The sequence below is a fragment of the Sapajus apella genome, unplaced genomic scaffold (assembly GCF_009761245.1).
Source record: "Sapajus apella isolate SASKATOON/1434 unplaced genomic scaffold, GSC_monkey_1.0 scaffold70, whole genome shotgun sequence".
NCBI classification, from domain to species: domain Eukaryota; kingdom Metazoa; phylum Chordata; class Mammalia; order Primates; family Cebidae; genus Sapajus; species Sapajus apella.
Window position 1 is genome coordinate 9,470,839 of NW_022437010.1, and position 10,143 is coordinate 9,480,981.

The 10,143-nt window shown below is 37.7% G+C and overlaps 1 protein-coding gene across 2 annotated transcripts in view; it reads left to right on the plus strand.

Annotated features, from left to right (window-relative positions):
• The window catches only part of GMDS (GDP-mannose 4,6-dehydratase), a 636,169-nt gene that overhangs the window by 374,044 nt on the left and 251,982 nt on the right, over positions 1-10,143 (plus strand). The gene's annotated exons all lie outside the window — the stretch shown is intronic.

Genomic DNA, 10,143 nt, shown 5'->3' on the forward strand with positions numbered 1-10,143 from the left:
TTTGAAAACGCTACACACCATGTTTTTAAGCCCACAGCTTCCTTAGTTGATTTAGAAAATAAGTTCTAAAAATAAAATACTCAGCATAAATAAACCTACTTATATCTGTATTTTTAAAAAATCACTTAGATTATCTTTTGTGGACCAAGAATTGGTGACATAGCACCTTATCTTGGAAAAAGCTCTATAACTTTGACTGTAGCTTGCAAGACTTTGAATCTTACTGCTGTCTGTGGTTCTGGAAGGTTTTGCCTGCCTCCTTCTACTGGTAATTCTCACCAGATCTCTCGCTGACTGTTGGTCATCTTGCCAGATCTTGAGTGATGTCTTTTGCTTCATCCCGCTGTGCATCTTGCAGGAAAGCAGATGCGGTTGGTCATTTGAGTAATCTGAATCCTGTTATTTCCAGTAAACTCAGTTGGATTTCTGGGATGAGAATTGGAGCAGTCCTGTTGAAAAACTGGAATGAGAGATGAGAAGTTTGCTGAAAACAGAACATTTTTTTGTGTGTGGATTGATTTGCCTCATATACCTGCCTTGTACTTTAGTCACATCTTTGCTGTTTAAAATAGACAGATTCACTTATTTTGACTACATCAGTAATGCCGTTACAAGGCTACATGACAGATTTATGGTGATGTGCTTTAGGCAGTTCAAAATCTCTTAAAGTTATATTCAGCGTCTTTTTTCCTAGAAACTAAGTGATCTTAATTTTCAGCTTTTCATTCTCTGTAATTTTCTAACAATTTTTTTTGGGTGGGGGTGCGGGGGTCTTGGTAAGTTAGATTTCTCAAGACAAGGGCTTGGCTCCAAATGGGTTAAAATATAGTGTGAAATATAGTTTCTCTTGTTTTATATGCTTATTTATTTGTTTCATGTTCTCAGTATACATTTCAAGTTTATTTTCTGTATCAGTTGTTCTGTTTCTGCAGGAAAAGGCTGCTTTTCTAATTGTGTTTGGTCTTTTTTTAAAATTTATTTATTTTACTTTAGGTGCATACTATATCTGGCATTTCTCCCCATGTTATCCCTCCCCTTTCTCCCCACCCTCCCTTCCCTCCCCAACCCCTGCTGTCTCTCCCCTACCCGCCCCAACTGTCCCCAGTGTGTGATGCTCCTCTCCCTGAGTCCACGTGTTCTCGTTGTTCAACACCCACCTGTAAGTGAGAACATACGGTGTTTGGCTTTCTGTTCTTGTGTCAGTTTGCTGAGAATGATGGTTTCCAGATTCATCCAAATCCCTACAAAGGACATGAACTCATTGTTTTTTTCTGGCTGCGTAGTATTCCATGGTGTATATGCGCCACATTTTTTTTGTCCAATCTATCATTGATGGGCATTTGGGTTGGTTCCAGGTCTTTGCTATTGTACACAGGGCTGCAATGAACATATGCGTGCATTTGCCTTTATAGTAGAACAATTTATAGTTCTTTGGGTATATACCCAGTAATGGGATTGCTGGGTCAAATGGAATTTCTATTTCTAGATCTTTGAGAAGTCGTCACACTGTCTTCCACAATGGTTGAACTAATTTACACTCCCACCAACTGTGTAAGAGTGTTCCTATTTCTCCACATCCTCTCCAGCATCTGTTGTCTCCAGATTTTTTAACAATCACCATTCTAACTGGCATGAGATGATAGCTCAGTGTGGTTTTGATTTGCATTTCTCTAATGAGCAGTGATGATGAGCATTTTTTCATATGTTTGTTGGCCTCATATATGTCTTCTTTTGAAAAATGTCTGTTCATATTCTTTGCCCACTTTTGAATGGGGTTGTTTGTTTTTTTCTTGTAAATCTATTTTAGTTCTTTGTAGATTCTGGATATCAGCCCTTTGTCAGATAGATAGATTGCAAAAATTTCTTCCCACTCTGTTGGTTGCCAATTCGCTCTAATGATGTTTCTTTTGCTATACAGAAGCACTGGAATTTAATTAGATCCCATTTGTCTATCTTGGCTTTTATTGCCTTTTCTTTTTGTGTTTCAGTCATAAAGTTCTTGCCTGTGCTTATGTCCTGGATGGTTTTGCCTATGTTTTCTTATAGTATTTTTATGGTGTTAGGTTTTATGTTTAAATCTTTGATCCATCTGGAGTTAATTTTAGTGTAAGGTGACAAGTAGGGGTCCAGTTTCTGCTTTCTGCACATTGCTAGCCAGTTTTCCCAATACCATTTATTAAACATGGAGTCCTTTCCCCGTTGCTTTTTTTTTGTCAGGTTTGTCAAAGATCAGATGGTTGTAGATGTGTGGTATTGCTTCTGGGGCTTCTGTTCTGTTCCATTGGTCTATGTCTCTGTTTTGGTACCAGTACCATGCTGTTTTGATTACTGTATCCTTGTAGCATAGTTTGAAGTCCGGCACTGTTATGCCTCCGGCTTTGTTCTTTTGCTTAGGATTGTCTTGGCTGTGTGGGGTCTTTTGTGATTCCATATGAAGTTTAAAGTGGTTTTTTCCAGTTCTGTGAAGAAGGTCATTGGTAGCTTGATGGGGATAGTGTTGAATCTGTAGATTACTTTGGGCAGCATGGCCATTTTCACAATATTGATTCTTCCTAACCATGAGCATGGAACGTTTCAACATCTGTTTGTGTCCTCTCTTATTTCGTTGAGCAGTGGTTTGTAGTTATCCTTGAAGAGGCTCTTTACATCTTTTTTTAGTTGTATTCCTAGGTATTTTATTCTTTTTGTAGCAATTGTGAATGGGAGTTTGCTCTTGATTTGGCTCTCTGTTTGTCTGTTATTGGTATATAGGAATGCTTATCATTTCTGCACATTGATTTTGTATCCTGAGACTTTGCTGAAGTTGCTTATCAGTTTGAGAAGATTTTGGGCTGAGACGATGGGGTCTTCTAGATATACAATCATGTCATCTGCAAATAGAGACAGCTTGACTTCCTCATTTCCTGATTGAATACACTTTATTTCTTTTTCTTGCCTGATTGCTTCAGCCAGAACTTCCAATACTATGTTGAATAGGAGTGGTGAGAGAGGGCATCCTTGCCTGGTCCCTGATTTCAAAGGGAATTCTTTCAGCTTTTGCCCATTCAGGATGATATTGGCTGTAGGTTTGTCATATATAGCTTTTATCATTTTATGATACATTCCGTCAATACCTAGTTTATTGAGAGTTTTTAGTATGAAGGGCTGTTGAATTTTATCGAAGGTCTTCTCTGCATCCGTTGAGATAATCATGTGGTTTTTGTCTTTGGTTCCGTTTATGTGATGGATTACATTTGTGGACTTGCATATGTTGAACCAGCCTTGCATCCCCAGGATGAAGCCTACTTGGTCGTGATGGATAAGCCTCTTGATGTGCTGTTGCAATCTGTTTGCCAGTATTTTATTGAAGATTTTTGCATCTATATTCATCATGGATATTGGCCTGAAGCTTTCTTTTTTAGTTGAGTCTCTGCCTGGTTTTGATATCAGGATGATATTGGTCTCATAAAATGAGTTAGGGAGGATTACCTACTTTTGTATTGTTTGATACAGTTTCAGAAGGAATGGAACCAGCTCCTCTTTATACATCTGGTAGAATTCAGCTGTGAACCCGTTATCTATGCCCTTACTTCCCTCCTTCCTGTTTTTAAATTAATAGTTGAATATCTTCTTTACTAATGACAGAAAAATACCTTTTCCTAACATTTCCTCTTTTTTCATCTCAGAAATGCATTGCTGGAATGATCTTACTTTTGGTGCAGTCTATTATTTTCAAGATACTAGGATTTTCTTCTTTTGTTTGTTTATCCTGTATTTCTTCTTTAATATTTAATCAACAACTCATATCCTTCTTCCTAGTTAAATCTTTCTACTAAATACCTGTCTCTATAAGTAGTAATACATAATTTCAATGATTACCTGAATACAGGTGGAGAGATTATAATGGGTAGGTAGTGTTTGACATTTCCAGCTCGATACAGGCATTGTTTCTGCTGCTGAAGTTATCTTTGTTTCTAAAGACTTTTGAAGTATATTAATGGAGGTTAGTGAGAATTAGGAAAATATTAGGATCAACTATATTGCCTTCTGCCTTCACACAGAAGGGTAGCATATAAGCGTACACTTGCTGGTTACCCTGGCAGAAATAACCAACTCTAGCAGCTGTTTGGATGTTAACCACAATTGCTAAGAACCAAAGCAGTACACTTAGAGAGTTAGGTAAAGCAAGAGTACTAAGCAATGCTGAGTTAAACAAGTGTAGTAAGCCCCCAACATAATTCACTTACATTTTTAAAAATTGATTTGAAGCCAGGCATGGTGGCATGTGTCTGTAATCCCATCTACTCAGGAGGCTGAGGCAGGAGAATTTCTTGAACCTGGTATGCAGAGGTTGCAGTGAGCCAAGACTATGCCATTGCGCTCCAGCCTGGGCAACAGAGCGAGACTCTGTCTAAAAAAAAAATTTTTTTCCTTGTTGTTGGTGTAGAGACAAAATCTTGCCTTGTCACCCACTTGCTGGAGTTTAGTGGCACAATCATGGATTATTCGCCCTCAAATGCCTGGGGTCAAGAAGTCCTCCCACCTCAACCTTCTGAGTAACTGGGACAACAGGTGTGCACCACCACACCTGGTGTTTTTTTTTTTTATTTTTTATAGAGATGAGGTGTTGTTTCATTGTTCAGGCTGATCTTAAACTCCCGGCTTCAAGCAGTCCTCCCACCTCAACCTCCTAAAGTGATGGGATTACAGGTGTGAGCTGCTATACCCAGCCTAAAAAATTTTTGTAATAGTAAAATACTTGTGCAATATTTCCTTCCTCTTTTTTTAAAATTTTCACTGTGTGCCTTTGTACTTCTGTAATATAACCTCTATTTAAGAAATATTCATGCCAGGCGCGGTGGCTCACACCTGTAATCCAGCACTTTGGGAGGCCGAGGTGGGCGGATCACAAGGTCACGGGTTTGAGACCAGCCTGGTCAATATGGTGAAACCCTGTTTTTACTAAAAATACAAAAATTAGCCAGGCATGGTGGCGCATGCCTGTAATCCCAGCTACTCAGGAAGCTGAGGGAGGAGAATTACTCGAACCCAGGAGGTGAAGGTTACAGTGAGCCGAGACCATGTCACTGCACTCCAGCCTGGGCGACAGGGCAAGACTCAAAGAAAAAAAAAAAAAAAGAAATATTCATCATCACTTATCATTATTCATTCTTCTCCCATATCAACTCAAACCTACATTGGATAATAAAATCAGTTTATTGTGTCTCCTATCATCTTTGTCAAGTTGTCTTCACATCTTGTATATAAGACAAGGTCAGGTGTTCTTGAATTGGTAGTGCCTCTTAACACCATTAAATACAGTGTCAGGGTTCGAAGATGTTGTCATCCTAGAAAGGCTGTATTACTAGTACCTATGGTAACTTTCCATCTCTCAGAACATTCTCTGAGATCTCATACACAATACTGAAATCAGATCTCACTATATGTGAGGACAAATTTTAGAGATGCTTTAGAAATACAGCAGATGCCTGAGTTGGTTAATACTGGCAAGAGTCAGTGGATTTTCCTGTTAGCAAGATTACCATCCAGTACTACAGATTTCAGTACTGTTTAAATACAGAGGAGTGAAAATCAGAGAAAATCTATTGTGAAAGGCACTTCTTTATATTATCTCAATATTCTTTTTAAAAAAAACCTTTGGTAACATAATAAGAAATAAGAATAGGTTTCTGTCTTCAAGAAATACTTAGCTTTTAGAGATGCTTTAGAAATACAATAGATGTCTGAGTTGGTTTATCTGGCAAGAGTCAGTGGATTATTATGTTAGCAGGATTACCATCCAGTACTACAGATTTCAGTGCTGCTTAAACACATAGGAGTAAAAATCAGAGAAAATCTATAGTGAAAAGCACTTCTCTGTATTATCTCAGTATTCTTAAAAAAAAAACCTTAAGTAACATAAGAAATGAGAATAGATTTCTGTCTTCAAGAAACATTTAGTTTTTAACTTAACATAAAAATGCCTATATTGGCTTGTAATTGTGTTTTATTTAATATAAAACTGCCCATATTGGCTCATTGGCCCGTGTTGGCTCTGAAGTCACTTGAAGTTTACTCTCCTAGCAAGCTTGTCTCCTTAGCAGGTGAATATTCAACCTATTCAAGGGTGCATTTATTTCAAAGGTTTCTAAGAATGCTGATAAATTCCATCACCTTTCTTAGTAACCTATTTCATGTTTTTTCTTCTTATGCTCAAGTCCTCCTCACTTGTTATGTAAATATTTTGCTGTATTTTATACCCAATTTTAATTTTTACCTAATTTTAATTTTGTTTAAATAGAAAATAGCTAATTACTTTCTTTTCCATGCCTATAATGAAATTTTTGAAATAATTCTTGAATTATTCTTTTTAATCTTTTTCTTTACTGCGGCTTTGTATAATCATTTATTTAGCAACTATTTAAAAACTATCAGCCATTTGGTGTAACTATTGTTTCACCCCGGGGATGGATAATATGATGAATACAACAGAGCCTCTGCCCTCACGGGGCGCATTGTGTAACAAAGAAGCATGCTCACAGAAACCAAGTATAATCACTGGTGGTGAGGGTGATGGTAGCTCAGGGCCCAGGTATATTTAGAAAAGGCTGGGGCTGTTTCAAACCCTGCTTTCTATCATTGGCTCTTTTGAGTACATATCTGCTGGGAAAATCTTCACCCTTTGAGAGTCTTTTAAATGATATTCTGAAGTGTTGTTTTCTGTATATCCAATCACTTACTGTACTCGATTCTGTAGAAAATACATTCTATTCATTCGTACTTCATGTTTATATTTACTTATAATTAATATTTTTAGGTATTAAATAATTGCTGTTGGGTTTTCACATGTACATTTGCATTTTGCATCTCACACTTCTGTAAATGTTACTTTCTTTTTTCTTACAAGCAGATTTTCGCATGGCGGACAGAAATGTTTGCACCTACCCCACAGGAATGAGTGTCACATGTCTATGTCTGTGCAGTCCAGGGCACATCTATAGAGCCAGAAATTCTCCTTTTGTTGTCTACATTTCTGAGGGTTAACATCTCATAGAATCCTTTAGAAAACCTATTGTTGTAAAAACAGGAGGATCTCTTGGGGGAATAATTTCACATCGATTGTTTTGCCTTGATGACTTAAGGACTTCTTAAAGGAATGATATTTCTACATACAATTATATATTACATCTGCTGATACCAAGGATGTAGCCAATCAAATGGCTAGAAGGGTGGAAGAGAGTGCATAGGTGTGGCTAGCCTCTAAATCTTAAAAGTTTGCTCCAAATAGGAAAATATTTTGCTTTTAGGTCGTATAATTTATATAATTTTACTTTCTAAATGAAACATCTCTCAGAAAATGTGAAATTCCACTGACCCCACATCCTGGGATGTGCATATTTAAGATCCCTCATGCCAGGTGGCCAGAGAAACAATGCAGCTGCCAACCCTTTCATTCTTTTAATCTCTCTCAGTATATTACAAATAGTCCATATTGGACCTGCTTTTTTTTTTTAAGTTTTTGAGATGGGGGTCTCACTCTGTCATCCAGGGTAGAGTACGATGGTACAGTCATAGCTCACTGCAGCCTCAAATTCCTGGGCTCAAGTAATCTTCCCACCTCAGCCTCCCGAGTAGCTGGGACTAAAGGCACACACCACCACACCCGGCTAAGTTTTATTTTTTGTAGACATAGGATCTTGCTGTGTTGCCCAGGTTGGTCTCAAACTCCTTTCCTCAAGTGATCCTCCCACCTTGGCTTCCCAGAGTCCTGAGATTACAGGGGTGAGCCACTGTGCTTGGCTGGATGTATCTTCATTGTACATTTTTTCCTTCCAAAATGTACTTTTTAATAGAGAGATATCTAAGGTCTAAAGAGGAACATGGGAGACTTGACAGAAGAAGGTGTACCTTCAATCCTTCCCTTTATTTTACTCCTTTTATATTTTCCATCAATAATTCAACTGAACATCTGGGAATCAATAGCACACTGAGACTTCTGTGCCTCTGGCTGTTAGATGGAAGAAATGTTACATAAATTCATTCCCTTCCATCACTGGCTGGGAAGTGATGGTCAGCCCCGGCAGGCAGATTTCTAAGGCGACACTGAAGAGAGAAGGAAGTCTTCCTCTGCTGTCCATCAGCATGTCAGAGACCAGAGCCAGAACTCCTGAGAGGACCACAGTTCCGAAACAAAGTATTTGCAAGATGTCAAGTCACACTGGTGTTTCAGCCGTAACTGTTCTCAGGGCATTTTTCTAATAGCGTGGTCACTTTATCCTGGTTTGTCCACTGTAGGAAGGAGTAAAGATGATCAAAGGACCTCCTTACAGAGGAGAATTGTCTTTTTTACTAGAAATCAAAAAAGAGGAAAGCATTTGATTTTATGGTATATTCCAAATAAAAGTTTGTCAAACTAACAAACAGAAATGTCCCACACCTAGCATTTATATTTATATTTATATTTATATTTATATTTATATTTATATTGAGTTTCTAGAAGGCTTTCCTATAAATAAACTCCTTCATCAGTTCTCACAATAGCACAAGTTAGTATTGTTATTACCATTTGAAGTGAGGGAGATAAAGAGCTCAGAAGTTTAGGAATTGTCCAAGAGCCAGACACGAACCCTAGTCTGCCTACTCCAACCTCCTCTCTTTCCTACCAGCCTAACAGCACAGCCTCCTGACAATCTGGGCATAAGTTTAGTTCTTTAACAAATTGCCGTGTTTATTTTCAGAACCTAGTTATTATATCATAAAGATTACATCCTTAGGTTAAAGAGCATATAAATCAATAAATTATCTCTTTTGTGTTGGACTTCAAACACCTCCTTTTTTTCATCACCTTCAGCTCCTGGGCATAGCAGAAAACACAGTTAGAAGGTGTCCTTTACTGTATAATAGAATTTTTTTTTCTTTTGAGATAGAGTTTCGGTCTTGTCGCCCAGGCTGAAGTTCGATAAAAGGATCTCGGCTCCCTGCAACCTCCAACTCCCAGGTTCAAGCGATTCTCCTGCCACAGCCTCCCTAGTAGCTAGGATTACAGGTGCCCACCCACCATGCCCAGCTAATTTTTTATAACAAAATTTTAAAAAATGAAGATACAGTAGAAGACTGCATTATTTATGCTCACCTTTTTTTTTTTTGAGATGGAGTTTTGCTGTTGTTGCCCAGGCTGGAGTGCGATGGCACAATCTCGGTTCACCGCAACCTCCGCCTTCTGGGTTTAAGCGAGTCTCCTTCCTCATCCTCCAGGGTAGCTGGGATTACAGGCATGTGCCACCACACATAGCTAATTTTGTATTTTTGGTAGAGACGGGGTTCTCTGTGTTGGTCAGGCTGGTCTCGAACTCCCAGCCTCAGGTTATTCACCCGCCTCAGCCTCTCAAAATGTTGGGATTACAGGCGTGAGTCACCACGCCTAGCTGTGCTTGCATATTTTTAATCACGTGATTAACAATGTGCTATTATTACTTTGAGCAAATTTTTTTTGGGCATAATATTTGACAATAGAAATTGTGAAAATATTTGGCAGAAGGATAAAAACCCATTGAAAACATCTTGACATTTAATATAGTGACTTTAAGAATAGTGATAAGAATATTAAAATCTGAAAATTTCTTAAGATTTTGACTCTACAAATATAATTCTAATGTTTAAAGGTTTTGAGGCAGTAATATAGAGTGCTGTGGGTTTTATTTGTCTGTGTAGCGGGGTTGTGCTACAATTTTTCTGTAATGTATCTTGTGGCACTTATATACATTTAAAAGTTTTTTAAAATTCTAACATTCAGAGATTGTGTTGGTACATATCTTTCCAGTCTGTGTGTATGTGTAAATAGAAAAAAATACCTCAATATAAAATGTATGTGATTAAATCAGAGTTACTTAAATATGTGAATATCTCAAATCAGAGATATTCAAATATCATAAACATCAAAATTGAGGTTCTCTTAATTTTAGTTTATTAATGTCAAAGGACTTGTCTGAATAGAACTTTATTGGCTGTCATTTTTTATTTTGAATTTTAAATACCCAAGAATAGGTAACCCGAATAGGGGACATTCCCATGTTTTTGAAATGAGGAGAAACAAAAAATATTCTAAGCCAAATTCAGTTTAAAGTTTTAAGAATGTGGGCCAGGCTTGTTGGCTCACACCTGTAA